We start from the raw sequence: 13,673 nt of genomic DNA, 5'->3' as shown, positions 1-13,673 counted from the left end.
AATTTCAAGAGGAAATATTGATATATCCTCGAGGCAGAATTTGCCAAGCCCTATGTTTGATTCTGTCATAATGAAATTAAAAACCAACTATTTCTGTCTCTCTTTTCACTTCAGCTTTTTCCATGAAGTCAGTCACTGGAATGAATATCGTCATATCAAAAACAAACTTGTATTTATATGCAAATACAACAAATCAGTGAAAGCAACCAATGTGACGAATATCATGGAAAATCCATTAAGAAGAGAGAAAGTACGAAGAGAATCTGAAAAGGAAACATGAAACAGACACCTACTATAGTGAGAGAGGGATGATGTAAAGGGTATGAAAACAGGAAGAGAGGAGAGGAAGGGCAGCAAGGTGAATGAGGATTGGGTGAGAGTAGGATATATCAACGACACATGCCTAAGACAGAAAATTAGGGTGCAGTAAAACAAACTGAGTGAACCTTTTTATAATCAACGTCGTGCAGTCTTTCTTTGATTGAGTTAATTAAGTGGAAGCAATAGCTCTTAGCTCTGTCTTTGTTTTCCTGGGCAAAGAAATGATGAATTGACTTCCCTGTCATTTTTTAACAATTCAAAACTTCCATTGAGAACCACTCCAAAACACTTGGCGAAAATTACATTTTATGAGTGGCGACTTTGATCAAATTGGGAATGGAAAGTTTTGCGTGAATCATTTTCTGCACACTGTGCCGCCTCGCTGTTTATAGAACATAAAAGAGCCAGAATAAAGTTGAGTGGTGAGGATTAATGAGTCAGAAGAATGGAGTGAGAGTTGAAAGGATCAAAGTTGAAAGAGAGGGAGGATGTGCTGCTAGACATCATTTATGACAGCAGACTTCTTGCTGGAGCTACTGTGTGACTGCAGAGTATAAATGTGAACAGCAATGAGAGAAAGAGGATTGGTGAAAAGAGGAATCGTGCAGGGATGTGTGTAAAGCTCATTTGTAAAGGTATGCGCTTCATCAAGGTAACCTTAACAGCTTTAACGTATATCTTCCCTACAGCATTCCCTCTCCACCTACTACATACTCACACACACACACACACACACTCTCACACACACATGGATGCAGCACTGTTGTTTTTCCAAGGGATAATCACGGATGAAAAATGTTAATGGATTTAATGAACAGGTTGGCTGACTCCTGAGGGTCCCCTGCTTCTTAGACATTGATGACTGATTAAAGTTGAAAAGAAGAGTAGAAAAAAAGCAACAAGGCATGCCCTTACTGCAGAGTGAGACAAAATCTCAGATTAGGTGGAGAAAAAAAAGGTGAAAAGCAGCCAAAAACTGGCAGAATAATGTGGATAATTAGGGCTGAAGTGCAAGGAAATTGAAATATTAGACAAGAATGACAGGAGGGGAAAAGGACGAAAGACTCTGGAACAGTGAAATTAGAAGTCTGACAAACTTTGAGATGACTAATTTTGACATTTTGATGCATACAAGGCTTAAAATGTAGGTATCAGTAGACACACCACAACTACTTAATGTTCCCTTCACTGACTGCTGCCAAGGCTTCATCAGAGTACAATATATAACTCTAATCGCATGTCTAGAGCCTATTTTTCTAATTTATCTCCTTGTCACTGGAGATTTACGACTAACTGCTGTTGCAGTTGTCTTGTCTGTGGGAAGTGAGTGATTTGCAGTGAGTGGACAGTGAAAACTCTGATAAGAACATCACAATGTTTAGAACTTAATGAGTTTCAGATGTTTTCAATGGGAACTTCAATGGGAAACCCTGCTCCATTTGTGGGTGCAGAGTTGTTGAGGCATAAGAGCTCAGCATCATGGTACTTTGCTGGGAACATCAGTGTTTAAGTGAACACATTAAGATTTGCTTCAGGTGTGTGAAGGGAAGCATGCATACAAGAATTGTGTGTATTTTTTATTTGTGTATTTTCTTTTTTTTTGTGTGTGTGTGTGTGTGTGTGTGTTTTTTTAGCTTCATTATCCCATTTAGTTTGTGGGGTTTTAGGATCATATCACTACATACGAGCTTACCAAAAACAGGCTAGATGTGCAAACATTTCTATCTTAGATCTTCACTATATAGAAAATTAACAAGAAATGTGTCAAATGTTTTATATGTAAATTTGCCTAAATATTGTGATATGTTTAAACAATGATTATTAATGATTACATATGCCAGTTCTGCTGGTAATCAGTACCAGACTGTTGCAAAAATAACCACAGAAACCTCTATGCTTACAGGTCATCTGGAAAGTATTCACACCCCTTCACTTGCCCCAAATTTTGTTTTGTTACAGCCTTGAGGCACCCTTGGCAGCGATTACAGCCTCAAGTCTTCTTAGGTATGAAGCTACAAGCTTGGCACCCCATCTAACCTGACAGAGCTTGAGAGGATCTGCAGAGAATAATGGGAGAAATACCTCAAATACAGGTGTTTAAATCTTTTAGCTTAATACCCAAGAAGACTTGAGGCTGTAAACGCTGCCAAGGGTGCCTCAACAAAGTACAGAGTAAAGTGTGTGAATACCTGTGTACATGCGATATTTCAATTTTTTATTTTTAATACATTTGCAAAAAAAACTTCTTTGCTTTGTCATTATGGGGTTTTGTGTGTAGATTGATGAGAAAAATGAGAATTTGGAATAAGGCTGTAACATAAGAAAATGTGGGGGAAGTGAAGGGTGTGAATACAAAACAGAGGGTCTGAAAGATGTGGACAAAACAACAAAAACACCTTGAAAAAACACACACAAAAGAAATTACATAAATAAAACAAAGAACATATTACCATCACAATAAATTACATATATCTATACAGCTACAGTCTGTGTGTGTGGGTGTGTGCGGGATGTTGGAGTGGGGGGCACGAGAGGTACAACAATGAACCCACTTTAGACACACTTCTTTTCTTTAATACCTAAACTGTTTAAGAGACTGGATTTCTGGTGAGCAGCCCCTAGACCCTGAGGAAGGGGTTTACTCATCCTGGTCAAATCTATAATGTCAATCCTGCTGATTTCCTTTTTAATTGTAATACCTAAACACTTTCATAGACTGGACATTTTTTAAAATCTTAATGTGACTGATATTCAATATAGTAACTTTTTGAACAGGCTTTAGCTATTTTCCACTGAAAACATTTGGCAATATAGATTAGCACTAAACACAAAGTACAGTAAAAGCTGATTGAAGGTTTCAAGTTACTAGTATTTTGACACCCTGTGCCAGTTAGTCATTAAACACAACATAGGATAAAGGTACAAAACAGGACAGTTTGTTCAGCCAGCATAATTATTTGTATTTGGAGAAAAAAGACAAAATTGCAGAAGAACAGATGCAACTAGATGGACTATGGATTTTGAATCACCTTAATGTGGTAGAATTCTAGCTTTTTCATTAACAGGCTATATGCTGCTTGAGTGATTTATGAAAGAGGCTTCCAATTAGATGAACAGTGTCCTGTGAGGGCGTGTGCTTCTAGAGAAAGCATCAGTAGGCCAGTCATTTTCTTAATGCATGAGGTAAATGTGCTATTTTGCTGTGCTGCCCCTTGAGTCTGAGCCACGGCTCACTTTGGTTTCCCGCAAATTACAGTCTGCTTTGGAAGGATCCAGCTCATTCGCCTGACACTTACATTCATACCAGATCATTCTGCAGTCCAGTGCCAATATTTCAAGGTGATGCAGTGCCAGTGCATTCCATCTACTCTAATAAAGAATACTGGAATCTATATAATTTAGCCAAGCCATTTTCTTTCCTATAATGGCGACAAAGGGGTCTAGCGGGCTTAAAGTAGTCTGACCTTAAACGTGGAGGGTCCTGTAGACAAGTGGTTACAATGCATGCCATGTACCAGCAACGTCCCTGGTTCCAGTCCAGTAAGGAACCTTTGTTGCATGTCATACCCATCTCTCTCTCTCTCTCACTCTCTTTCTCTCTCTCTCTCTCGCTCTCGCTCTCGCTCTCGCTCTCGTTTCCTTTTGGCTTCTCTGCTACTGACTATCTACTAAGAAAGGCAAAAAAAATGCCCAACAAATAATTAAAGAATAAATCCATCAATTTGACGAATAAAATAATAAAAGTGTACCACATGCACAGTCGTAACTTCCATTGCAGATGAGGAAAACATGTTCCCTTGACTTATCAAAATCAATTTTTTCCAGCCAACTTCAAAAGTTTAATTTTCTTAGTAAAATTAAAAACATTTCCATACTTTAATATAATCTGCAGTTTAAATTCATTCAGTTTCAGATTCTGGGTGCATCTTGGATTCAGCAACTATGGTGTGAATCCATAACAGCTCTAATTTGTATCTTTGATGGGCTGCTTCTCCATTGCAATTAGAAGACTGCAAGCCACAATTTTTACATTTATAGTGTAAAACTGACACTATGAATGGCTTTGAAGTGTGAGCTGTTATCATTGTTTAGCTTTTATTTATTGCATATCACCCTTCTTGATGACCACAGGCTTTTTATATTACCCATGTATGTTTTCAGATGAGGTCACATCACATGTTTTCAAGGAAACCAAGGCTTCCAAATCAGTGAAGGCTGTTTGCTGTGCTGAAAACAAGTACTACCACCACCTCAGCATGTTTTTGGAGATAAAAAAAAAAAGAAAAGAAGAGAGAACCCCCACCACAAACCATTCCTCTACGCCCTCGCACATGTGTATGGTTTTGATGAGTGGTTCTGATGAGTGGGGAATTGTATTGTTGTCATTACTGTTAGCATAAACAACAGGTGACTGCAATAAATAACTCATCACCCACACCCTCACTGCCAACACCAATAACCTTACTGACAGAAACATCCCTGTTTATGAGAGAGAGGTGGAGAAAGAGAAAGAGTAAGGCAGTGAGGGGAATAATATGAATAATATAAATGAACCACATCATTATAATTATTATGTTATTATACAAACACCAGCCAATTCAATTCTAAAAATGATTACACCAGATCTAGCAAATTACTACTACTTTTTACAACTATGAATATATTTTAATTACTGTTCCAAAACACTAAGGAGCCATGTTTTTGTGCTATTTCTGTCAGCATATTAAGAGGTTACTATTTCTGACTGAACCTGACCCTCTAGTTGGACATAATGATAAGCCGTGACACCCTCTGGAGGCTGAAATCGTGTGTGTAATGAATGTAACTGACTGCTGGAACCTGGCCATTAGCACTATCTGGATCATCATCAGCACATCATGTGTGTGTGTGTGTGTGTGTGTGTGTGTTGGTTTGGACTGTTCTGGTGTGCAACAGGTCCCAGCTAAGCTATCAGCTGATTTATTTACTTCATCTCTATTTTGTGCCCCAAACATGTTTTTTGATTGATAATTATATACAGTACCAGTTAAATGTTTGGACACACTTTCTCATCGATGTGAATGGGAAGCTGTGTCCAAACTTTTGACTGGTACTGTATATAGTACTAGGACTATTTAGGACAGGAAATGCCACCAAAATAAAAGCAATACAGACAAGTCAATATGACCGCTTTCGGCATAAATCCCTATCAGCTGTCAGATGTACACAGTAACTATTTTAACAGCAAACCAGTATGAAGCAGAACAGACTTTTTTTTGGATATTTTGGATAATACAGTTTTTTCCAGTCACTGTTGTGTAGAGGAAGCTTCAGATAAAGACCAAAGCAGGTGTCTTTCAAACCGAACATTTTACATCACAATATGCTGCAGTGTTACAGAAAAGAAAGAAACACCTGCCATCTGTCACACAAATATCACTACAATGAACAACAGAGCACAGGGTGGCTTACTTTCCTGAAACTTTAAAAAAAAAACACTCCTGTACATAACTAGGCATTGTTTTGTTTTTTTTGGTATATGGTCCATATACAAATAATATTGAATAAATACCATTACCAGGTTTCCCATAAATTGTCACATTTAAATACCACATTTTTAACTAAACATGAATTGTCTTATTTAATTACTTTAAACCAGGGGTGTCAAACTCATTTAATTCAAGGGGCCTCAAGTGGGGCCTTAAGTGGGCCAGACCAGTAAAACCATTGCATAATAACATACAAAAATATAATATATATACTACAGTTTTACTATAATAAACCATCTATTTACAAAACAGATGAACAACCTGAGATGCCGTAAGAAAAATGAGTGCAGTTTCAACAATATTATGTCTGTTTTACAGATTATTTTGCACAGAAGCTGCTGCTTGACAACATTTTGCACAATGTTCAATATATGAATGATTTAAATACAACACAATAAGTATTCATTGTTATTTCAGATAACTGTATTCTGATCAGGGTGGAAATAACACTGTTGCATGCATCTTTTATTTTATATATTGTTATCTAGTGAGCTGGATTGGACCCCATGAAGTCACATTCATGTAGTCACTGCTATGTATGGCTGTTGAAAACAACTGTGTATGTCTTGCATCTTCTAAACAGCCTCCACTGTAAGCGTCCCCATAAGGAGGTCTACAGCCAGAGACCTCTTCATGAATTTGAAGTTCATGGAGATGTCCAAACTTTTGGCTGGTACTATATGCTTAATTCTATAAGCATGAGCCTATTTTGACAGCTGGAGTTGAGCTGTGGCCAAATTGAAAGTTTTGACTGTGCTTTTCTTTCCTGGGAGAACTCTACCTCTGAACTGCACCTGTAGAGCTGGAGGGCAGTGCCAGGTTCAGTCCAGGAGCTGACTGCACAATGAGCTGCTGTCTTTGGCCCTCAGGACACAGTGCCAGTAGGAAGAAGAAACACAGCTCAGTTTCATTTTTGATGTTAAAAAAAGTAGTCAGCTATGTATTTTTGCACTTTATAACACCCCAAACAGTGAGTTAAACCTATTTCTACATAAACAACCACATCCATTTCAGGTAAGTAACCAGGTAGCTAGGTAGTTGTTGAGTGCTCATGGCAGACAGCTGGTCAACAGGGTCATAAAAATCAATGTGGCATCATATCACTGTTTTAAAATTATTATCTTAAGAGCTGTTGACCTTCTCACTCCTACTATTACCCATTAAATACTTCCCAAATGCTGCTTTACTTTATTTTTTTTTGTCATTTGTCCTGTATCCAATTATTCAGAACAGTTGTGAATACAGTGTATGGATATGACATCTCTATACTGTTACACTATAACTACACACACTAGACTGGTTGATCATAACTCAGTAGGGTATTATGTGTCCATGTCCATTTATGTGACAGACACTGGATTAAATGGGCTCATAAATCCAGTTCATTATTACCCATTTTCCAATTTCCAAAACTTCCAACTTTCCAAAAAGTGACATTTCATATTTTATTCTTGAAATATTTTATGTAAAAATAAAAATAAAAAGTTGCCATATCAATTATGATATGAAGTGAACATCTGAGATATGAGATACAATAAAAACTGTGTTGAATTGATGGTATCATATCAGCATAAATGGCTTCACCAACATTTTTATGATCTATTCCTATCATCATTATACTCATTTATAATTAAAAAAAAAACACACACACACACACAATCTGTCATGAGTTCCTGCAGAAGTTTCTTTGCTCTTGTTGAGCCATTGTTGTCACTGTGATTGGCTCAGTTGTTTCAGAGCAATGAGAGCAGTGATGTGACTGGCTGAGAGTGTATTTATTAATCACCAGTAAGTATAGAGGAAATGGGTCAAGGCCACATCATCTATACTCAACCCTGTTGCACTTTGCACTCCTGCACCTACGTGAACCAAAATAGCAGATGTGCTAAGAAACGCCCACTCAACCTGAGCACTCAATAACTACTGCCTAGCTCTGGGCATTAAATATTATACAGGTCTCCAGATGTCCATGCTCTTGTATGGCCTCAGGTTGTTTTTTAGGGTAGTCTTACTTCCCCAGTTTCAAAGCAAATATGTTGGGATGCTCAGTTTCTAGCAACACATCTGTTTAGACATAACCCTGACTGTCACATATGTCTTACCACACCTCTTTAAAGATAGCGCAATATTGAGTCTCCAGGTGAGTTTGTTCAGCCTCTCAGTGGTGGTGAGAAGAGTTACGACCCATATCGAACTGTGACAGAAATACATATCCTCTCATGTTTGATTGACAGCTTCATTAATTAGTTAGATGTGAGAAAATGTCAACCTGTCAACAGAGCTGTGCTGTTGAACAAAACACTCCTCTTGTTGCATTTTTCAACTGGATGCCCAACAAGATGTGAATGGTTAATACCTAAAGACATTCCAGGTCTATAGTGACAATAAGAAAAAGGATATTACCCTATTAATACAACACTGAACTTAATAAAAAAAACAGAGCATTAATGGGTTAACAGGATACACTTCTTTTGTTAGTATTTCTTATATTAAAATGAGCCAGACACCTAGAATACTGCGCATATATTGCTTTTATACAATGTAACCAGCTTGTTTCAACTCTCTGTATTTTTGTCATCATATCTCATCTGATAACTGTCTATAAACCATGAATGATGAACCTTGATATCGTCCTCTGTTTTGAACTCTCAAGTTCTCAAAATCAAGCATAAACGTCCACCAAAGTTTACCTTGACATAAAACACTTGATCTTGGCAATTGAAATGAATTGATTTTGCCACCAATCCTTTGCTATTTTGACAAACCTCCTTTATTTGTATTAGTGCATTGTAAATTAGTGCATTGTAAATTTCTCAAAGGCCTTTACTACAAAGTCCAGAGGTTCAGTAAACAGAACTACTCTCTGGTGACGGAAAATGTGAACACTGTTGTTAGTCCCTATTAGACCTTTCATAATGAAGAAACATGTAACCCGGTGCAGCAGCTTGACTCATGGACGTGTTTTTCACAGTTTTTGGACAACAACAGAGGTTTACCGCACAGAGGAATAAGATATATCAAACATGGATACACGCATTGTAAGTAGATCAATTCATTGTTTGTCAGGCTCTGTACATGAGATTTGTCGACAAAAAAATCACCAGCCTTATCCTTTCAATGCTGGTGACAGGGCCCCAAAATATAAAGTGTTATCTACACAGCAGCAGATAAGACATAATATGCTCTGCACAGATTTTATTATGTGGGTGTAAACCCAGAGAGCCTGCAACAAGAAAAATGATTTGACTGAAGGGGGGAGTGTAAGCTGCTGCTCATAAACACAAAGAGGACTAATGCTTTTCTAACCATGTTAGCTACCTACATTCTCTGCCTTCTAGCAAAAACATTCACCTGGATTATCCATTAAAGGTAATGGGAAATAAAAACAGACCTTCTCCCAGTTTCTCATAAGAACAGCCACAAATTGAAACGCATTTTATTTTTATGCTTTGTTTTGTTTTGTTTCCATACCAGCATCACCTCAACAACCTGGATGATCCTGAATGCAACAGGATGCACATATAATAGGGATGGAAATGAGCACTGGCTGCGTGCCACTGAACTTGTTAAACCTACCACTCACTGTGGCTGATGTGCTATAATGACACTAGTCAACAGTGAGTCTCTGCTGTAGTTCATATCATTTAATGTGTATATCCGACCAGCAAAAAAAATTGGATATATGAGACAGATCGAAGCCAGACACTGGTCATGGCCGATCAGCTGAAAACCAGATGGTTTTGATGGGTGGCCAATCGATTGGTGAATCTTTACAAACAACTTTATTTGTGGGCACCAAAAAAAATTAAATTGGTGGCTATCAAGGACCACAATACAATGTGTTTTGTTTGAAATAATATGTGGTAGTATATCAAGGTTCTTAAAATGGATCTACAGAGTGAATTTATGTGGAAGTCACCAGAAACATTTCCAACACTGATATACAGACACTGCTGGCAGCTGCTGCTTTTTTAAATAAAGATTAGAGAAAGAGTGATTTATATTGAATAATGACTAACACATACAGTAGGGACACGACGTGCAGGCTCCTTTTTGATGAGATGTCATTTAATGATGCAACACAAGACCAAACAATTACTGGAGAAGAGGGCAGACAACCTCTAAATGTTTGCAACCATTTCTTGCCCAAGCTTTCATAACCTGCTGATTTCAATCACTGTTAAACATGTTATTGGTTAACAGTTTCAGGCTTGTTAGTTGGGACGCAAGGAAAACAGACAAACCTGTACATTTACTTGTGTTTCTTTGTGTATAGGTTCCAGTCCTGAATGTTTTATCAAGTTTAAGTTTTTAAAATAACTTAAACTTGATGTCATTTCCCCTCAGTCTCTCCGTCTGGACCGGCAAATCAATGGAGCAAAACTTCTATTACTGGGGAAATGTTGCCATGTACAGGTCCGTCCTAACATTTTTATGGTAAGTGTGTCATGTTTTATTCAGTTGCATCACCTGTAACATGCAACACTTACGTTAGTAGCCGTGAGTTGGTGAGGTTACTAGCCTAATATCAATTGTTGGTTAGCTAGTTAAAGTTAGCTAAGTTCAGCTCGCTAGCTAACTTTAGCTACTTTGATCATTTTCATTTTGAGACACAGGTGAATTAGCTGGAGAAGAAGAGGGACAGGCATTACAGCAGGGGGTAGCAGGTGGATTAACTGCATCTACTGATCTAGGGTCTCCAGAGAGTGGCTTGAAGCAGTTTTATCTTCCACAATACCCCTTTGGCCAGTTTGGAGCTCAGTAAAACATGGTTAACAAGAGTTGGTTGAGGAGCCCTCAGGGGGTCCTCCAGGTTTTCAAATTGGAAGCGGGCTTTGGAATCCTTCTGGGAGCTTGAGATAAGTGCCCCTCCACATATCCATGGCACGTCCATGGCACGCTGACTGAGCTTTACAAGGACATGTCACCAGTACCTTCATGACATTGTGGCAGTGACTACCTCTTTAGTACAGCAAAGCAGGAGTGTAGTCAGAATCAAGGCAGATTTATTGAATGTGTGAAGCTCCAAAAACAATTTGACCCATTTTTACAAGAAAATAATCCCCCTTTTAATACCACCCACCACTCTCAAGCAAATTAAGATCTCTAAATTGCTGATCAAGCAAATTGAGATCTCAAAGATGTACTCCAAGTTGGCAGATGCCAGAGAAAGACGCACAGAAAAGCTTGCAGTCTTTGTGCAGTTCCTAAAGCAAGAGGGCATATTGTCTTGGCCCATGATGCTTGATGTTTTGTTGGGTTTCTAGCTTAATATGGATTGTTGGTTAGCTAGTTAAAGTTAGCTAAGTTCAGCTCGCTAGCTAACTTTAGCTACTTTGATCATTTTCATTTTGAGACACAGGTGAGTTAGATGGAGAAGAGGAGGGACAGGCATTACAGCAGGGGGTAGCAGGTGGATTAACTGCATCTACTGATCTAGGGTCTCCAGAGAGTGGCTTGAAGCAGTTTTATCTTCCACAATACCCCTTCGGCCAGTTTGGAGCTCAGTAAAACATGGTTAACAAGAGTTGGTTGAAGCAGTCTTTGTACTTTAAATGCTTTGTAGCCAGAGACTCTACATTGTGCTTTTCATGTCATCTATGTGGAAGGCAGATCATTTGCACCAATAAGATGCCCTCAGGGGGTCCTCAAGGTTTTCAAATTGGAAGAGGGCTTTGGAATCCTTCTGGGAGCATGAGATAAGTGCCCCTCCACATATCCATGGCACACCCATGGCATGCTGACTGAGCTTTACAAGCACATGTCACCAATACCTTCATCACATTGTGGTAGTGACTACCTCTTTAGGACAGCAAAGCAGGAGTGTAGTCAGAATCAAGGCAGATTTACTGAATGTATGAAGCTCCACGATTTGACCCATTTTTACAAGAAAATAATCCCCCTTTTAATACCACCCACCACTCTCAAGCAAATTAAGATCTCTAAATTGCTGATCAAGCAAATTGAGATCTCAAAGATGTATTCCGAGTTGGCAGATGCCAGAGAAAGACGCACAGAACAGCTTGCAGTCTTTGTGCAGTTCGTTAAGCAAGAGGGCATAGTGAGAAGATGTTTTCTTACATTACAGAAGTTACTTTGATCTAATGCATGTTGTAGTCCTATGATGGTGCATCAGTCATGACTGGAGCAGTAGGGGAAGTCCAAGCCCACTTCAGAGAGTAGTACAGTACCATGAAGCAGTGTGTGTGCACTGCTATACACATGAACTCAATCTAGTCATTTGCTACAGTACATATGTAAAGTTACACCTGAAGCTACCACATTCTATTAATTACTGGAGATTGTGTACATTTTTCAGTGAACCACAACAACTTTGCAGAAATCCAGAAACAACTTGGATTAATACCATCTGAAGTCATGCAGCTCTCCAGAACAACATGGGTGTGCCATGTGAGGTCTGTCGATGTCCTGCATTTTTAACATGTCTCAGCACCATGAACACATCCATGGCCTTAGGGATCAGGTCAAAGCTCTGCAGGCCAAAGACATTCTACAGGCTGGTGATGTTTTCCAAACTTCCTACAACTTCCTATAACATAACTAAAGGGCTACAGTGGTACCTACAGGATGAAAGTTTGGAGTTGGGCAAAGCTGTTCGGTACAAGACAGCAGTCATTCAAACTATGACAGAGTTATGCACAGACTCTGGTAGTGAAGATGTGTTCAATAGGGCTATGACCTTATGTGAGGCAAATGACATCTAGTTCCCTTTTGGTCCCAAGAAGAAACAATAAATATTTGATGGCTTTGTAGGAGAAGAGCTCATGACAGGTATTGAAGCCTTCAACCCAACCACAGAGATCCTTCTTTCTCAAGAGGGCCTCAAAAGACTTGCTACTCATTATAAAATCTAACTGAAGCCAGAACTCCTAGTGGCTAAAAGTGTCATTAAGAGAAGGATGGAAAAAAACAAGTTAGGGCATGTTTCCCACCCTGAAGGCTGTCTTCTAAGGGGCTCTGATGTTCTAGCCAGCAGCTCCAGTGCCTTGTGCCATCTTCACACTGTGCCAAAGACCATCATGGGCCAAAACAGGCTCATCAACCTAGCCATCATGTCAGTTGAGAAGGGCAATCTGGATTCCATAAACCCTGATAACTTTACTGACACATTCGCTAAATTGGAAACATGTTGCTACAGCCTTATGTTGGTGCCATGTTAATAGAACAAGAGAAAACTCCCTGACCCAGACAACAATAGGAGGGCAAAGATTGAGAGGGGAAGGGAGAGAAGGAAGGGAGGGACGACAGTTAGGTAGGACTATAAAAAAAAGTTGAAGTAAGAGTGCACATAGGGCAGTAAAGAAGTGGGGTAAAGAGTAAACCAGCGGACAGAGTGGAAATGCTTAATACTAGGAGCACCAACATTCTAGCACCGCCTACAGATGATAACTTAATGGTTCATGTTCACAAGCTCATCAATAAAGTGTTTGTTTAATGAAGTTAGTAGAAATGATGGGAAAAATATCACGTAGCACAGAGCAAGATCATCCCATTCAAATTCACAACCTTTTCTGTGTAAATGGTTTTACGATGCTAAAAAACAACTACACCAATATATAACTTGTAGCCTACTATATTGTTTTAATTCACATTTCTGCTGCCCGTCTACTTTCACTGTCATAGACTATAAAGGTAAATATTTACTTTGTAGACATTTTTTTAAATTTCAGAGATAGGTCCACACATATTTGTGTAGTCTACCATTTGCGTGTTGGTAGTATTTTCCAATAAGCTGACCTGTATCTGGATATGTTGTGCGCACTCTCTTTAATAGCTGCCAGTGTTTGCACTGTTAAGATTTAT

General features: G+C 38.8%; 1 protein-coding gene across 1 annotated transcript in view; it reads right to left on the bottom strand.

Moving 5' to 3' along the window:
- The window catches only part of ntsr1 (neurotensin receptor 1 (high affinity)), a 66,214-nt gene that overhangs the window by 18,089 nt on the left and 34,452 nt on the right, over positions 1 to 13,673 (bottom strand). The window lies entirely within an intron of this gene.

This window comes from Scomber japonicus, chromosome 4 (genome assembly GCF_027409825.1).
Source record: "Scomber japonicus isolate fScoJap1 chromosome 4, fScoJap1.pri, whole genome shotgun sequence".
Taxonomy (NCBI): domain Eukaryota; kingdom Metazoa; phylum Chordata; class Actinopteri; order Scombriformes; family Scombridae; genus Scomber; species Scomber japonicus.
This window is presented reverse-complemented; position numbering and strand designations above follow the sequence as displayed.